General features: G+C 38.8%; 1 protein-coding gene across 11 annotated transcripts in view; it reads right to left on the minus strand.

Annotated features, from left to right (window-relative positions):
- The window catches only part of TBL1XR1 (TBL1X/Y related 1), a 107,326-nt gene that overhangs the window by 38,237 nt on the left and 50,284 nt on the right, over positions 1–18,805 (minus strand). For 9 of the 11 annotated variants that reach the window (XR_008841179.1, XR_008841178.1, XR_008841175.1 and 6 more), the window contains exon 3: positions 878–945. The exons of the other annotated variants lie outside the window; for them this stretch is intronic. The gene's annotated coding sequence lies outside the window, so the exon portion shown is untranslated. The remainder of the gene's footprint in view (positions 1–877; positions 946–18,805) is intronic. 11 annotated transcript variants of the gene reach the window in all.

The raw sequence follows: 18,805 nt of genomic DNA on the forward strand, positions 1-18,805 counted from the left end.
AAAAAAAAATTTAAAAAAATAGAAAGGAAAAAAAAAAAAAAAGGGGGTGCTGGGGAAAGAAGACATCTGCTACACCCACAAGACATTTGTTAAATTATGGTATATATTAAAAATTCTACAGATACAAATGTGGTCTCAGTTGTCTCCTGCTGAAGGAACAAATGCTCAATTGTGCTCTTGCACAATGCTTGAGCATGGCTGCTGGTGGCCTGCTGCACAAGGAATTTTCCCTTTCTAAGAATAAGCATAGGTAATCTCATCTCCCTTGTAACTCCAGCCAGGGAGAAGAGATAAGAAAATATATTTATGGAAAGTTTCCAAACTCAAAAGAAATGATACAGAGTTTGCAGTTATGTACATTTAAAGAAAACAACTGCAAAATCATGACTGTACATCATATTTAAGCAGACACTAATAACAGCACACGGTCTGGATATTTACCCTCTGAAACACACACTTGTATTTTCTGTTAGGAAGACAAGACTTGAGCACTTGAAAAAAAACATACTATAATCAAAAACACAGTAATTTTTCATCCTTTTTTAAGAACTGAGGCAATAGTGACTCCACACCTCAAGGAGACAATGCAGTTTTTACAATGTGTTTTGACAAAAGATCTATTTATTAATAATTTCCATACTGTGAATTGATGTGTTATATCATAACTCTCAACAGAATGAACACAGATTTACACATGAGACACTAACAGCTCCAAAAGGATGTGTTAAAGACCATTGACTAAAAGAACACTTAATGTAAGGATTCAGTGCAGAAACTGATACCTAACAAATACTGTAAATGCATGTAATACTAAATTGTACCAAACTACAGTCCACTTTTATGACAAATAAATAGATAAATCATTGAGTGTCCTTACCAGAACTACTCTCTGAAACCCCACAAAATTGTGATGTGGCAGCAGTACAGCCCCTGGTATTACACCACCTGTAACACAAACCATATTATGATAGTTTCTATCAATATTTATTTTAAAGGAGGAAAAAAGGATAAAAGCTAATTTTCTACCAGTCTTTTTACTGAAAGAATAAAAATAACATTCAGTTTCCTACTGATAACAATATATGCTTTGTTAAGAAAATAAACAAACAAAAATTAGAGACCTTGATTATTTACATGGAATCTATTTAAAAACAAATTACAATCAGTTTCAACCCTATCCCCTTCTCACTCTTTTAGTTGAAAGCAAATCCCCACTACAGATCAGCACATAAGCTTCAAAGAAACTTCTGTTCTTTGTCCACATTGACAAAGGGGAACTTTGAAACTCCAGAGAAAGTTTACAAAGGGGCAAGGATTGCTGCAATAGATCCTGCAGTGTTAACCAATACATACTAAAATGATTCAACAGGAAAATAAAAACTATGATCAAACCATCCAGTGTTTTCAAGTGACCACTCAGGAGCTGATTTTCACACCAACAAATTATGAAGAGTGAGTTATATGAACAATCCTTAAAATACCTTGATGAAGTTAATCTCTGCTTCAAAATGTAAACAGCCCCTAGGAATACATGACACACCTGTGATCAGAGTAACTACTGATCCTGTATTTGTGCAACATGGTGATTCCTACCACCAATATTCATTACAGATTAAATCATTAGAAAGTGATCTTATGTAAACTAAGGGATTAAGGTTTGAAGACAGAAGCTCAGGAACACTGGGCACCACAAGAGAATCCACATGTCAAAAAAATGCTGTTTGAAGCAGGACGCACTCAATAGTAAAAGAGCTAACTCTGCCCTCTGGAAGAGGACCTGGAAAAGAACAAACAAGTTTCTAAGTACTAAACTCCATTGGCAAAGGCTCACAAAACACATTACAAATAACACTAAAACTCCCCAAGCACCTCCTTAATAGTAGGATAAAAACCAAGGAAGGCAACACATGCCTTAAACAGGCCTTAACATTTCAGACTTTCCATCACCCTAAAAGCAACCACTGACCTCTAAGAAACCCTCTGCTACTTAGTCTGCTGCTAAAGCTCAGTAAGACTTGAATATGATTTTCCTTTTCTGATTGGGGAACCACACGGTATTTTGGTCAGCAATCATTTTCCATGTTTAAATTCAAGAGAATCAAGCAAACTTCTTTCACTCCTGAAAAACCTCCAACAGCCAAATGGGCAATAATTTCCAAAACAATGATACCACCACCCTGGACTGGAAAAGTGTCCTGGTCCTCCCTGTAACACAGTAGTTCACAAGAACCAAGTGAAAAGGTCCTGGCCCTCCATTAATGTAATTTTAGTTCTCTGCTAGGCTATTATGTACTGCTTTGATCATTTCTACAAATCTAACTGTATATGCCAGCTGCATTGCTAAAATTTAATTTGGAAAAAATAATCAGAAGCAAAGTTTAAAAAGCTTATAAAATTTTAACTCCAAGTGCAAAAGGTCATTAAAAGGGGATGTTGATCCTGCTGGTTGAACAAACAAGACACAGCAGTAAGTTTCAACTTTTATGCTTTGAACCTTGTACACTTGCTGTTTACATTAAGGATTTTTCATTCATTTGGAACAAACTCTGCTCAAGTAAATAACTGAAATTACCCCAAATTGATGCCAAACAAAAGAAAGAACCCGGAGGCCCTACAGGAGAGGAGAGAACCACCACACCCTCAACAGAAGCTGCTTTAAGAGGAATTTTCCCCAGAGAGCACACTCAGAAAACACAGAACACACTGAGAAATTCACCATTGCATGAACCTCCCTACAACAGCAGAAACCTGGTCACAGTTACCTCAGCCATGGCATGGCTCAGGGAACAGCAAGAATTAAATGCATGGCCTAACCTAACAGGGCTTTTAGGAATGAATAAGCAACAAAAGTAATTTTTCAGATAGATCCTGATAATGAGCTGCTTCTGCAGGCACTTACAGCTTGTAACAGGACCATCAGAAAATCCTTTAAATTATATTTTTAACCTGTTTCAAATTAATAAATGAGAATAAAAACTATTGCATGTGCTGCAGAGACAAAATACTGAAAGACTCTATGATTTTTTTTTTTTTTTTTTTTTATGTTAGTGATGTGAATAGAATTTGTGGCAAAAAACCCTTCACATACAGTGAAGGATGTAGGATAAAAACATCACATGTAATTATATTTCTATCAAGTGATATGATGAAATGAAGCACATCTCAGGGTGTTCACCTATAATCCCAGGGCATAATTTCCCTTACTATATCTACTCCTTACCTGTGGATTGCTTCATAGTTAGGCATCTTGTAAGAAAGAAAAATAATATACTAAGTACCTATCTATATGTATTTCAGAAATCTGAAGAGAATCAAACTGTAAACCCACAGTCTCAATCCAGAAAAAAAAAAAAAAAAAAAAAAAAGCTGAACAAGAGAGGAAGGAGTAAAGAAATTTTCCAGCCTTAGGGAGAGGACTAGAAGAGAAAACACTGCAAAAATGTGCAGGGTTTTGAGAACCCAACATTTTACGTGATGCTAACAGGCAAGCTTAACAACTGTGTCTGTTACTAAAATGCTCACACTCCATAAGAATTTGTGCATCATGAGCATGAAATCTTTCCCTCTGCAGCTTAAAATATCTATGCATTGAAAAGCCATCTGCAAAAATAGACATATACTTCCCCACTGCAAAATTAATGAGAGAGCAGGAATTTCATCTCACTACCACCAATGCGTGTGATGATGCCACATGTAAACACATTGCACTTGTTCTGGCACTGGAGAGCAACAGAAATGGCAAATTTAAAAAGATTGTGAAAATGTCACTGTCTTGAAGAAGCTGATTAATAGCAGTGAAGGTGGAGGATGGGCATGCTGGATTAACCTGCCACTAGAGCGTGCTCCTCGATCAGCAGGGAGCCCATTTACCTCTTCCACTGGTGGGGTGTTTTCCACAACATTTTTTGATTTTTCTTCTCTTCCATTTTGTTTAAACAAATTCCCTACTGCTGTTAGATTGGGATTTAGGTCTCAATTTTTAAATTAAAAAAAAATTGTAAAAATTTTAAAAAGGGTTTGTTTTTTTCAACAAAACAAGTAATTTTTCTTTTTTTTTTTTTTTTAATGGCTGACTAGGGTTTTACTTGTTTTTCTTTTAAATCATATGTAGCTAGAGAAAACAATAAACTATAGAAAAAAATAAACTAGAGAAAAAAATAAACTATATGTTCATAAAAAACACTGATGTGCATTTTATAAATTGAATGTGGCCCATCAGGGAGAGAGGAATTATCCACTTTTAGGAAGTATTGTTTACTGCTGTCTTCCCACTAGACCACCTGTTAATAATATTTGATGCTGTTTTCTTTCTGTGCAACGAGTATGACTATAAATGAGATATTTGATCTCCTCACTACAACTTATTCCCTCTAGTGCCTCTATTTCAAAGACCATCCAACCAACAAATGACACCAGCCTCAAGGCAATGTCCCAAGTGAATGTGCATGTTTGCTTCTCTTCCTTATCCACTGTCATTTCCATAATTCATCCTCTTAACGATTTACAAAGTGCAGAGGATATTTCCAGAGTACATCAATGGTACTCAAAAAGTCTTATAGCTGACTGACTGCCAAGGGCACATGAAGGAAGCAAGAAGTATGCACAACTGTTTTTGAAACAAGATGTTGAAATTCTCTATTTGACAGATATTACAATTTTTTGGCCTGATTGTAATGCACACTACTTGGCTTATAGCGTTTAAGTTTTACAAGGATATGTTTATTGAAAAAAATCAAACACAGGAATCATTTTTACAAAACTGGAAGGCAGAAGTATTTAGTTTTTAAAGACTGCCTCCAACAGTACTGTTTCATGACTGATGCTGCAAATACTACAGCCACTATTTTGCACACTCATTAAAGATGATGTCTGGAGCTTACAGCTCTTTTTCCAAAAACACCCTTCAAAATGTAAGCCACTCAAAAGCTCTGTAAAGCTGGCCATCATTCTCATTCCTGAAAATCCTCCATTTTACCATTTTAGAATTTGGTAAATAAATATATTTTTCTTTTCCTTTTTGCCCTTGCCACTGTGCACAATCTCTAGCAGCTTTATTTTACGCCATCACCCAATATCAGTGTCAGCACTCAGAGCAGAAGGCTGCTCTGTACTTCGTGCCTGCCTCTGAATTCATGACCAGAGATTCACCCTTCCATTTACCCCCATTCAGTCAGTGCCATCGTGTTCTCCCAGGAGAAAAGTGCAAGAGCTGGAACACCACAAGTGACAGCAGCCAAGGACACTGAGAAGTGAGCTCTGCCCTTGCTGCTCCTGGGCTGTGAAAGGGAAAGCTCCAAACTGCAGGGCAGTGACTGTGCACTGCTGGAGTCTCAGACACCAAGTAGCTGGGATGGAGCACACACCCCAAACTGGGCTGGAATTTGCTTGGAAGCGCATGTAAAAATACTGGGACTTGGTCCTAAACTGGACCAAAAGCAGGTTGTATCATAAGTATGTCATATCTAATTAAAGTCTTTATCACTAAAACAGACTTGCCAGCATAGATACAAATGTCACTCGGCAACCACAGTGGCTCTCTATCCTGCAGCTGGAACATAGCTCACACAGAGAAGTGTAAAAAGTTACAGATTGAATAGCCTGATTGCTAGAATGTAGATCTTGCTTTGTTTTCTAGTGTTGTATTAACACCTTACTCCAGGGAACAACAGGTTATTGGATTTCAGAGATCCAATTCAACTGGTACATAGAGTTACCACACCAATGGCTCTTGCACTCTGCCAGGAGACTTGAGGTACATTCTTGGCTCAGGTTTGTAATGAAAATAAGCAGGCAGCATTCATCTAGTCACCATTAATCCATAAATTACAATTAACCCCCTCAAATCTTAGCTTAAAAAGTGTCAGCCCAAAAGATTGTGACTGTGTCTAGTAAAAAGGTGCCTGACAAAGTCTTGTATGCAGCTCTTGTAACCTGCCTCTCATCTGCTCACAGAGAAAATCATCTTGGGACAGATAGATTCACAAAGTCAACTGAACAACTCCAACCAGACCACAGAGCAGTCCTGCTCTGTGGAAAAGATTCTGACAGGGAAATCAGAGTCTATTTTTCTTCAATTTTGCAAGCATTGCAGCTGTGTAGTGCTTAATAATTTAGTTTATTAAAGGCAACAACTGTCAAAAACTATACAAACTAATTTGTCGTGCAGCAATTTTACATTATTGGAATCTTGTTATAATCTGACTAACGCACACGATCGCGTTCTAACCATGCCTATAATTGGGTTCTTGGCCTAAAGACAGTAATCCAAAACATCTTCCAATTATGCTGAAAAATATGCATGTTTGTGGGAAGCTACATTACTTAATTTTCAGACTCAATGGCCCTTTAATAATATGAGAGGGAGGAAAAAAATGTTTGCAGAAGGACATTTATTTGTGGTGCTACTCAGAAAATTGTGTGTTCGTGTAGGAAAACACCACCTCAAAACCTGTAAACACCAAAGCAACACCAGCAAGATACTTCTGGAACATAAGACAAACTAAAACAAAAACAGTCAAAAATCCATTCAGATGGAAAACTGTATTTCCAGTCTGTACATCCAAACCAAACAAGGATCCCAGCCATTAAAAAAGTCCATACTTCAAAACTCATGTGTGTGTGAGAGTCACTCATGAACTTTACTTGTTTACTTGCAACACATGAACTATTGCTCCTGCTCCAACCCTTCACAGGGCAGATGTGAAGTTCCTTGAATTTATTGGTAGATCAGAAGCAGCTCAAAACACAAGAACCATTACTTCATATTCCCAGTGTCTGACAGACACTTCCAATGCACTACCAGGACTGACAGGTAATTTTTAAGATGCCCAAAGTGTTGTGACCTGCTATGTTATTTGACAAACATGGTTTACAATTTTTAATACAAAAGGTTAGCAAGTAAATATTACAAGGGCAAGCAGGATTGCCCAGGTGCAGGTATGCTTTTTACAGAGAAAACACTGAACCTGCCACAGAATCTTTTCGGTTGGAAAAGACCTCTGAGATCATCAAGTCCAACCTACAACCTAACACCATGACAACACATGAAACAAGAGAATTTTTGAAAAATTTTTAAGTATTAAGAGATATTTTTTTTTTTTTTTATTGCTAGAGAATAACAAAATGTCTATAAATTTTGGCAGCTGCACCTTGTGATGGGTTCTCATTATTACATGAGAATCAACAGGACTATATTAAATATTGCCTGCAATAAGCATATACATAAAGAAAAGATTCCCTGAGTCACAGGGAACTGAAAATAAAAACATGTACTGTCACACAAAAAGAGTCAGAAAAATACACAGGGACAAAATCTTCAAAACAACCCCCTGACAGTCACTTCCAACAACTCACTCTGAAAGTAGAGAAATCAAACTTTGTGTCCTGCAGATATTAAACGTGTGCCTGATTTACCCCACACACAAACCCCAGCACCAGCACACTGGGGTCAGCTCTGTCCTTTGGGCTGGACAAACACTGCCAGCTGCATTTTATCAATGGACAGCAACCTCAAGCACTTCTTGAAGTGGCCTGGATCCCAAGTGATGCCTGAAACACCAGCCCCTCCCAGCTGAGATCCCTGCATCTGTGACAAGATTTTAGGGATTGGTTCTCTGCCCAGAGCTGCCCTCTGCACAGCAAAGTGCCTAAGAGCCAGGAAAAAAAAAAACACCACCCAAAAAAACCGCTCAAAAAACCAACCAATCAACAACCTAAACAAACAAACAAAAGCACTTTGAAATTGCAATCCCTGGATATCTGCAGGCAAATGGAAGGAGGAGGCTCCATGGGATCTGTCTATCCACAGCTGCTTGTTTCACAACAGTGGCACTGAACTATGCTGGAGCACAGACACAGCTTTGGGGAGACCAAATACAAAAGAGCTCAGCACCTTTGGAAAGGCACAGAAGCTAAAAGCCCCAGACATTGGGGCTGCCATCTATCACCAATGCCATGCCCTGCAACAAGAAAAGAGCTGCAACCCCCCCAGCCTCTCAGGGTGGAGTATTAAAGGGCAGAATGCTGTATCTGCTTGTTGTTACACATTTGCTGCTAACATGGGCTTTTCCTCACACCTGCACCCAATGCTGCAAAGACCTTGATGCAGAAGATGCAGCGTGTGGTTGGAGGGAGCACGGGTGCTTCCACTAACAGGTGAGCTCCACAGTAACTGCAGCAGGGTTGTAATCCAGCAACAGGAAACACTTTCTAGGACACAGCTTGAACCTCCTAGGACAGTAGCTAAGTGAGTAATGCAAACTCTAGAGATAGTGGGAAGCAGCTCTTGCTCCCTGTGAATTGAGCACTCACACAAGAGGGATGAGATGCAAAGACAACACACACAAATTCCACAGCTAACAGTCAAGGCTCAGATACCACAGCACTGCTCTGTGGAGTTCGGTGGAATACATTTAAAAATGTTTGGATATGTGACAAAACAGATTTTAAAATGTCAGGCATATACAGAGTACAATGAATCTCTCACAGTCTTCCTTCCAATTCAATTATGAATTCATTAAAAGGACAAGTATCACACATGCTTATCAATTTGCAGATGAATGTGAGTGTGAGAGAGAGGGCAGGAGACAGGGGGAATAGGTAGATAAAATCAACCCATCAGTTTGTCCCATCAGAGCAAACAAAAACATCACATCTCTTTGGTATAGTAACACACATGCTGGGAGAAGCAACGAGCACTTGAATACATGTTTTATTCTGATCCCAAAGGACCAAGCTGCCTGTGAGATGCTCCTTCCTATTTTATTCCTCTTCAATTTTTCTTTGAGCTACATAATTTCAATGGAAAGAAAAACAACTAAAAACTGCTGTGTTCTACTTTAAACACAGGAAAACAGAGGCATGATGCTGATTTAGGACTCACAAATGCAGGTGAGATGTAGACAGTGCATCACTGATTTTCCTCTTAGGCCTTCACTTCCCTCAGTGGTTGTGTGTTATTACTTTGAAACTGTCATCCTCAAAAAGTGGGTTTGAAGAACATACCAACTTTGCTATCAAGCTTTTGATTGCAAAGCCTGAGTGTTACTGAAGCAAAAGTTTCAGAATTAAACATACACTCATAGAAGGATACACAGCATGCATGAATAATACATGCCTATAAATAAGCAGAAAAATAGACTTAAAATATCCACATAACTATTAATTAGTTATTAATATTAGATCACTGGTCTATTTCCTTTCAAATTAGCCACCCACTAGCAAAATGTCAATTGCAAAACAAGAGACTATATTTATAGTACAACCTACTTTGAGTTTTGAGTGACATGTCAGCCACTGCTCAATTACAATACCCCTATTGTGTGCATTCCCAAATTAATACCTAACTTCCATTACAGGCAACTATATGTGCAAAAGCCATGTTAGGTTTTAATAGCCTTTATTACATCACATAAGCTGCTGCAAACATTTTTCCATCTAGAAATCTATGCAAAATAAAATAAGAAGAAGTAGAGTTCAGTAATGCACTGGAATGAAGCTGGGTGGGACACTGACACAGTGATGCTAGGAGCAGTGAGTGTCCAGGAGATGGTGGTAAGGAATTCCTGGATCTGATTTTATTAATTCCCAGAGAAAGACTAGCTTTGATTGCTGGTACCACAAGCAGTGCACTGTGAGATGCAGTACAACATACTGCTCCATCTTTAGACTGGATTTAAATGGAAGGGACACCAACAAAATGGGAAAACCCCAAACTCCTCTGGCAAAACTTGACTGTGTTGGGACTCCGGAAGAGGAGAATTATGGTTTTAAAGAATATCACCTGTTTTACTGAGTTTTCTTCTAGTTTAGGTTTTGTGATTTTCCCTGAAAACAGTTCTCTTCCTTTTATCTCTCCAGATGCCTTACACTATCTGCAGAAGAGCACAAAAAAGAGCATCCTGCAGAGGATGCTCAGTGAAGATGGAAAGCTGGCAGGAAAACCCTGCCAGCACACACTAAACTGCCTCAAGCCTTCTGCTGAGAGAGGAGCAGGACTCATTGTTTCAGGTATGTCTGCCATGGAGAGAAAACAGAAATGGAAACAGAATTACATAGAAACAGCTCTTGAAACAAACTTCAGACTAAGGAGCACCATCCCATCAACAACAGGTGACTTGTATTCATGTTTCAGTGGAAAATCCATTTTTACAGTTGTACAGCAGAATAATTTGGAATATTCAGAAACATTGGAAAGACAGACTTGAAGAGAAGCACAGATATTGCTGATCAGCTTCTCTTGGTATAAAATCACATCACTTCCCATCAGCTTGCAAGAGCACACTCCTAATAATGCCATTTACAGAACTTCCTTCTACAGCTAGCTCTTTGAATCTTGAAGAAAATTTTAAAATTCATCCTCTTAGCCTTAAGATTTACACAAAACCAGGAGGCCTGTGCCAGCTGTTTAATTTCTCATGTATTTATGCATACCAAAGTACTTGTACAAAGAAATCAATTGTAGCTGTAACTAATATTGCACGTTGCCAATTCACCTTTAAATCCAAGGAGAGTGAAGAGAATTCCGAGTTAAGATCATCATTTGCTGTCTGGGAACAGGATTGTCTATGGTTTTCCATTTCCTAGATTTTCTTTTTATCCTAAAATTCACTCTAACACTACAACTATTAAAAAAATTAGAAGAAAAAAAAAATCAGAAGGAAAAAAAAAATCTGCAAGAAACAAATACAAAGCAAGCTGGGATCCAAAGCCACTTTCATCACGTGGGCTACTTTTAAATCCATTGTACACTTTATTTTTTCTAATAACTACCACACTTGTAAGCAAAAAAGCTAAAAGGTACTTAAAAAGAAGGTAAGAAAGAAGACATGAATGTGGTTTCATCCATCCCCTGATAGGTTTTTTCTTTATATACACTAAAAGTATTTAAACCTTAAGGGGATAATTTTAAAAATGTTCAGGATTATTACTTGACCAGCTTAGTAAAATCTCCATTATCAGCAAATTTCACTCAAGCAACAGCTGTAGGAATCCACATGTCTTACAGTTATGAGTAAAAACTGGAGCCTAGCAATCAATAGGCAGTTTTGCCTCTGTAGCTGTAACACCACAACCACCCTCACACCACCTGTTTTATAACCAGCACCAAGTCAAGACCTAGTTCACATCTTCTGATTTTTCTCCTATTCCAAACCATTTTACTTGCAACACTCACATTAAAGCTTGCCAACGCTATCAGCAGTAGGAAAACATTATTTTTTTTTTTATTTTATAGTTACACTTACCTTAGGCAGAATTGGCTTTGCAGAGGGGAGGGCATTTGACATAATTTATTGTTTCATTTAATCTTTAATAGAAAGATGGACAGAATTTAGAGGTTTGGGTATGTTATGGAGATGAAGACAAGTGGTTTTCTAGTAAGTCCTGCCTTATAGAGATAATTTAAAAAATCCACACCAAAAATGTTTTCAAATCACAAGAAAAAAAAAAAGTAAAAAAATCAAGCAACCAATGGACACTTTACCCCTTTTGCTGACAGATGAGCACCCTTTTGTAAATGGTGTATTTTCAGACTATTGTATATCCCATGGGTTCCGTGGCACTGCCGAGGGGACGAATTTCCACCAGACAAACCACAGGCTCCAGAGCCAGCCTAAGGTGATCTCCTGGTAAGAGGATTCTCCCTCCAACATGCCACAGAAGCTGCCTTTCCGCTGAATTTAACCTAATTAATTGAAATTATTGTCACTGGCTAGCCCGTTACATAACCACAGCAACAATAAATCCTTTGCCACTGTGCTCTTCACCTGAACTGCAGCTGAGAAAGGAGCAAACTGCAGTGACCTGTGCAGCACAGCAAGGAAAGCAGGCAGGGCTATCCATGAACACACCCTGGGCAAGCAGGGGCTGCAGGGTATGGGAGGCAGGCAGAGGCACGAGGATGAGCCCTGCCAACTCATGGACTCCAACTTCAGCTCCTTCATCTGCCAGAAAAGCTACTCAAAATATACTGAAAATGTCATTTTGTGCCTCAGCTCATGCAAACTGGTCTGTGTGTTGAGCACAGCAACACTCAGAGGGGAAGAGGCTCGCTGGTGATATGCCACAAGATACAGTACTGAAAAGCAAAAAGAGCTCATTTTGTCAGGAAGAATACTGAGAGCACTTGCAAGTGGTTAAAGGTTTGTAGGGCTTTCTAGGCCTGTTGTACTTCAGATTTATACATATATAATATAATTTTAGAAATGTTTTAAAAAGTTAATAGCAGATCTGTTTTTGTTCCCTTTCAAATTGAGATGCAAACTGTTTAAGCATTAACTACCCTTGATAATGCAATTAAAACCTGACCCATTTTCTAGACACAAACGACCTGCATTTTTCACAGCACAGCCATATGTAACCAAATTCATCTCTTATTTACCCTGACCCTCAATTCCATTTGCAGTTCTGAAATCTGAGGAAAAAAACCCAACCAAAACAAGGCTACCAGAAATTAGTGCCTGGGAGGAAAACGAGCAGGTACCATGCAGAGGAGGGGTGGCCACCTCCTCAGCTGTAATTCCATGAGCTGTAGAGAAGGAAAAGTCAAACAAGTCTATGTGCAAAGTTTTTATCACTGTTCTGCACTCTAAAACAGACAGCAAGCGAATTACAAAGCTGCAAATCCAGGATTATATAAAACCAAAAAACCTCTGGCAGTCATCATCTTTACTACTGAGTATAAATCACAAAATGCACTGATAGGAACCCTTGTAAAATCTCTGATGTGGTTTTATACACACTTGGATAAAACAGAGTGGTACAAAAACATCTACAAAACACACAGACAATTAAAAAGCAACACGTGCAAGGGATCATGGGGACTGTAATCATTTCACTTCAAATGTTGCTGCTCTACTTGAGGCACATCTCTTTGCTCAAGGAACTTTTCCAACAACTAAAACCAGACATAATGAACATTATTATATTGGCCATTTATTTGAATAACAGCATCATCCAAAAGATCCCTTTCTGAGATGGGGCCCCCATTGTGCTAAGGTTGCATAAACACATAGGACTTCGTTCCTGTGCTGAAGAGATTGTAATCTCACCAGACAAGGTCAATAAACAACACCAAAGGCCAACAACAAAGTCTCTTGTCCAGGACTTTTGCTGTTTTGTTTTAATATATATTCCTTAGACCATCTGCTACTCTCTCTTATGGACCAAGGTCCTCCAGAGAGTCAGTATCAGGTCTGTCCTCCTAGCACACCCATTAAAAAAACAAAAATAAAAAATTTCCCTTCTGTGGGAGACAAAATACACTGAAGAGTTTTCAATGATAATGGAAGTGCTGAGATGTAACACAGCTTTTCTAGACATTCCTGAAAGTGCCAGTTGTTACCGACTTAAGACAAATACAATGTTGAATATTGTCATCTTTATCTAAATCCAGTAACTTCTCTGGCCAGGGGAATGAAATATTTGTAGTACCAAATGAGGATTAAATGCTAGCCCTTGGTTTATTTCAAAACAAAGCTAGATAAAGAGCTATATAACAAATCAAATTGTGTCTGGAAAAAACAAACAATAAAGAGCTACTAGAGAGAGAATGGGATTCTGTTATTTTCTAACCATGCAGAACCAGGCTCCTGCAGGCAGGTCCTTGCTCAGCCCCAGTGAGCCCAGCACAAACACAGGCACTGAGCTACCCCAGAGCTGAGCAGGCAGGGAGGTGTTTTGCAGGAACAGGCTGAGAGAGGGAAGGTAAAAGCATCACAGGGAAAGGCACTTTTTTCTGTTCTTGGCTCTGGCTGTTGGGCTGAGTTAGGGAATGCCTTATTAAACAGCTGAAGCTCTAGAAATTTGTAGCCACTACCCTAGTGTGAGGAAAAATGTTACCCTGGCACTTCTGCCTGGCTACCATTCTTTCTTCACTTGGTGAATATTTAGTAGATTTAAAGTTCCCAAAACAAATTATTTTTTTTCTAGGTGTTACTGAAACAATACATACAGCTTGCTTAGATTTGGTTTGAAGTGACAAATAAATGTATTTCCTACAGTGAAGTCCACACTTTACAGATCCCACAATCCTCATGTACCAAGATAAAATGAGACAAGGAAAAAGAAGCAAAACCCCTACTTCAAAACACTGTGTTCTGGAGGATTTTATGGCATTCACACAACAGAAACAATTGTCCCCCTCCCCCTTTTCACTATATTCCTGTTCATTTAACCCAAGATGTCCGTCATAAATCCTCCTAGGAATTCATAGCAAGTTAGGGAACACTTTGCTTTTTGACAAATCCTCTGTGCTTAAGGAATGCAAGTGTTTCCTTCACCCAATTCTTCAACTAAGCTTCCTAATTATAGCACTCTTACAGGATTTCAACATATGCTGGCAGAGGTGCTGTGTATCACACTGAATTTCAAGCTGAGGTAGCCACACAACTGCTCTTCAAACCCTCCAAAACCAGGCACAGGGTAAGACTGCACTGTCACTTCTCAACCCTGATACAGTGTGCAGTGAGCTGCTTGTGGAAATCAGACACAGCATCATCTTCCCAATTGTCCTAAGTGCTGCTCTGCTCCCATAAACCATCCCAGGGAGGGCTGTGAATTCACCCACCTCCCATCCTCTAGGACATTTTTCAGTTGACCTCTTAGCAAATTTCATGGGTGTAGCCAGAGAGATGTGTGAGGCAAGGCTGAGTTTACTTTAAATAAATAATTTCTCTGACATGAATCAATTTTCCAGTGGAAGACTGCTGTGGATATAGCACTGCAAAGACACAAATGCCATGATGCCAGGACAAGAGAATAAGGAAGGGTGTTTACCCCAAGCTCCTTTCCCTACAAACCACTGGGGATTTTTCACCAGATGAGTTACAAGTCACAAAAATATGCAGAACAATTGACTTCACTTAAGCTGCAATGCTTTTTTCTTCAAAAGCAAGCACAGAAGTTCCTAACTTATGAGTCCTGCATAGCTAACATCTTTTTAAGTTGATGTCACCCATCACAGCTGTAACTTGGCACTTCTAGTAACACTCTGCTCAAGACTTGCCTATCCTGATGTTTCTCCATTCCTGCACTTGCAAAATGTCCCACATCTATCTTGGGGTAACAACAGAACCTCAGGAATCCTAAAAATGACTATTTTTTCCCCATAGGTTTGCTATGTATAGATGCCACGAGCTCTTTTCAGAATGATTTAGAATTTGCGCACATAACACTCCTTTTTCAAAGCATAAATTTCAAGATTTACATAACAGATTAAATGGTCCTCCAAATCAGACAAAAAATGAGTCCAGGACTCGCTTACATGATTCTGAATCTGCTGAACTATAATGTTTCTGATCATTACATTGTTTTCTCCCAGTTTTTGCCCCATGTTCCCAGTTCCCTCACCACCCAACTCCCATGAACTCCAGACACTTGGACATTAGAACTGAGACATTTCAGAGGATCACATATACCACTCATTCCTTTGCCAAATATGCTACAATCCCCATCCAACTGTGGACAGACTGAAAAGCCGTCTGATGAAAATGGGAAGATTTAACAGAGACAGTCCAAGGGCAAGTCAATCTCAGCAGGGGAATCCCTGCAACTGCCTTGACATGGGAATTTTGAAAATCAAAACCATCAGCAGTTTATTTAGTTTGCATTATGATGAAAAGGAAATTCAACTGAAATACACAGATGACCATGGAGACACGTGTGAACAAAAAAAAAAAAAAAAACAACCACAAGCCAGCAAACAAAAAAAGAAAACAAAACAGCAAGAGTTGCTCCTATGGGCAATGAGGAGGCCAATATGCTGAGACATTTCTGTCAGCTTCAGCAAAAAGGAAGTTAAAACAAAACTGGATGGGTCAGTGGAAGCAACTTTGCTGCACAACAGGCTATTCACCTCAGCTCCCAGTCTGAGCCAAGAACTGGGACATGCAAGAGTCTGCTCACCAACTGGGGAGGATTTTAAAACAGGAACCCTGTAAACTGCAGCCACATAGGAAAAATATTAATAACCAAAATTGAACAGTTCAGCACAAAAAGGATTTTGTTTTCAGAAAAAGTTAAATATAAATATAAAAGAAGCCAAGAATTAGGCTAATGGAAAGGTATGCCAACAATCTATTCTAAGCTGCATTCACAGCCACAAACTCAAACACTTGCTTATCATAAGAAGTATGAAATGTGTACAAGAAACGGCAGCAATGATCTTGCCCTAAAGAGCAGCACATCACCTTGGGGTATCCATTGTAGGAAATATTAAGTTGTATTTTATCTTCTATTTAGAGCAAAACCCCAGCATCCCTAATGCAGTTTCCATTTGCTATTTACGTAATTAAGTCACCTCCCCACAGTTCAAATACCCTCACTCACTACTCAGGTTACTTGCAGCTTCCCAGATGGTCAGTCTCCAGAAAACACCATCTGAGCCTCAGACACTTCTTGGTTAAATTCATTCTGACAGATTATTAGCAGAATAATTTATCAGCTGTTAAAAGAATATTTGTTACAAAATTGTTTTCTATGTAAATCAGGTTCCATGAACTAGGATGGAATTTCAGCCTTTTCAAATGCATTTTAATGTGAAATGCTGACATCAAGTCTTAACTTCATTTGGTTATTTTTTCTGTTTATGTTATTAGCAACCAGTTTTTCTGGCACTCTTTCCTGTTCCAGTTCAATCACTCGGTTGAATTACTTGAACTCCTGCTGAACTGCACCAAAAAAAGGAAAATTAACTAATGCCTCATTTGATCTTGTGACCATAAAACTTGTGTTTTCATTCCCTCTTTAACCTTTGACCATCTATTTTCCCCTTAATTTGTGCGTTATGTACCTGATAGTTTTACATTTGTTTCTTTTATTCATGAAAAAAGACTCTGCTCTGATGGTTGATCTGCCCTCTGTTCATTTTAACCACCAGTGACTTTATTCTGGATTCTCATCAATAAGCACACACTTAAAATCACTTCTTCATAGCCCATCATGTGTATGTTATTTGGCTTACTGTATCTATTTACCAGAAGTGCATGGCTGTTCTCATAAAAAGTGTCAGCTAAGCTTAAAGAGAAAACAAGTTACAAGAGAGTGAAACGGCAGATTTTGAAAAAGCTCCTCTGCCAGTTTCACAGAATCAGCTGAGTTGGAAGAGACCCACAAGGGTCATGGAGTCCAACTCCTTGTCCTGCACAGAACCATTCCCAGGTCACACCATGTGCCCAGTTTATTACTTTATTCAAGTTCTTTCCTTTTCACATTGTTATTATGGACTTGAATTTAACTTATGCTACTGGACTTAGCTTTTTTTTTTTTAACAGTTGTTAAAACAGGATAAAACATTTTTAAAACACATGCAGATTGTAATGAAATATGGTCCATATATAGGCCAAAGAAATTAAGTGAAAGGGGAAGATTTCATGAATATCATTAATGAGGTCAAAGATTCCAATTATGGCTCACATTTGACATCAATACCCTCCATTTGTGTGAATATTAAATTCATGGATGCCAATCCTACGTACATACACTCAGTATAGGATTCAAATCCCTTGTCTTGAATAGTTTCTTGTATTTGTTCACTAAATTACAATAAGAATGCTACATATGACATTTATTTACAAATATGGGTGCACTAACCCACTGACTACAATTTTTGCTTCTAATCACTGGGTGAACTAAAGACTTGGAAAGCAAATACAGGCTTCTAGACATGCCATCCTTGCTGATGGTCACACAGGGTCCTGGTTTTTGAAGGCCAGCAGGTCTCTGTTTTTCCTGAGTAAACAAGTCAGCATCAGCAGAGTCACTCCACGCAGCCTACAGACTTCCTATTGTTCTGCAGCAATATTATCTCCAGCATTAGTACTGCTGAAACTACTTTCACTTCTGTTAACTTGAGCTAACATCAACTTTCTGTTGACAAGAAGGAAACCAGGATCAAGGGCTGCTGATACAAGTGACTCATTGACACGGTCTCCTGTGACATCAGCCTTGCTCTTCTGCAGACAGCAACACTTGAGCTGGGACACAAAAGACCCTGTCCTTGGGTTTTCTCTACAACATCCTACATCATGTACACCCAAAAGCCAGTTTAATTTTTTAAATATGAAACAAGCTTTTTCAATGTCAAGAAGACTTTGTGCTGCATTTCTAATTCTTACATGTAATAGAGCAGGAAAAGGGTCATTTCAGGTTATGCAACTTCACCACGGGCATATGGCAGTGAACCCAGAGCAGAAACACAAAACCCCTCTCCTCTAAAGCACATGGCATGCTGATCAAGTAAGATATAATCTAATGCTAACAACACTACTATTATCTATTGAACCAACACCAGTATAATCAGAAAAGACAAAAAACCTAAGGCAGGGGAGGTGAAGCAGAGGAAGATGACAACAAAAAAACTAGAGTAAACCAGCTGTAAGAGAAGACAACCCATTGCAGCAAAACCAGCCTTTTTTCAGGAACATTTAAGATTTTAAACCTAGGAATGGCAGTGGATAAGGAACAGCAATGGCCCTCATCCTGTTTTAGAAGATGTTCTAGCTTGAGATACTGGCCCAGTTCCCTTTGCTCTTGCACAGCACTGGGCACCTGCCAGGGGCTAAATATCCTGGCTGCTTAGATAATTACATATTTATGATTTTGCCGAGAATTCTTAGTCAAAGCTTATTTTTGAACTGTAAAATGCTTCGAGAAACAGCAGAGAAAGTTCTCTGACAAATGTTACTTCAAAACGGAGCCAACACTTAAATTTTTTAAAGGACATTCATTTCCGTTTCAGTTGATTCATTCAGTGGTGAACTTTAATGGCAGAAAAAGGAGAAAAGGGGTGTTTTCCCTCTCAGAAAGG

The sequence above is a fragment of the Oenanthe melanoleuca genome, chromosome 9 (assembly GCF_029582105.1).
Source record: "Oenanthe melanoleuca isolate GR-GAL-2019-014 chromosome 9, OMel1.0, whole genome shotgun sequence".
Lineage (NCBI taxonomy): Eukaryota > Metazoa > Chordata > Aves > Passeriformes > Muscicapidae > Oenanthe > Oenanthe melanoleuca.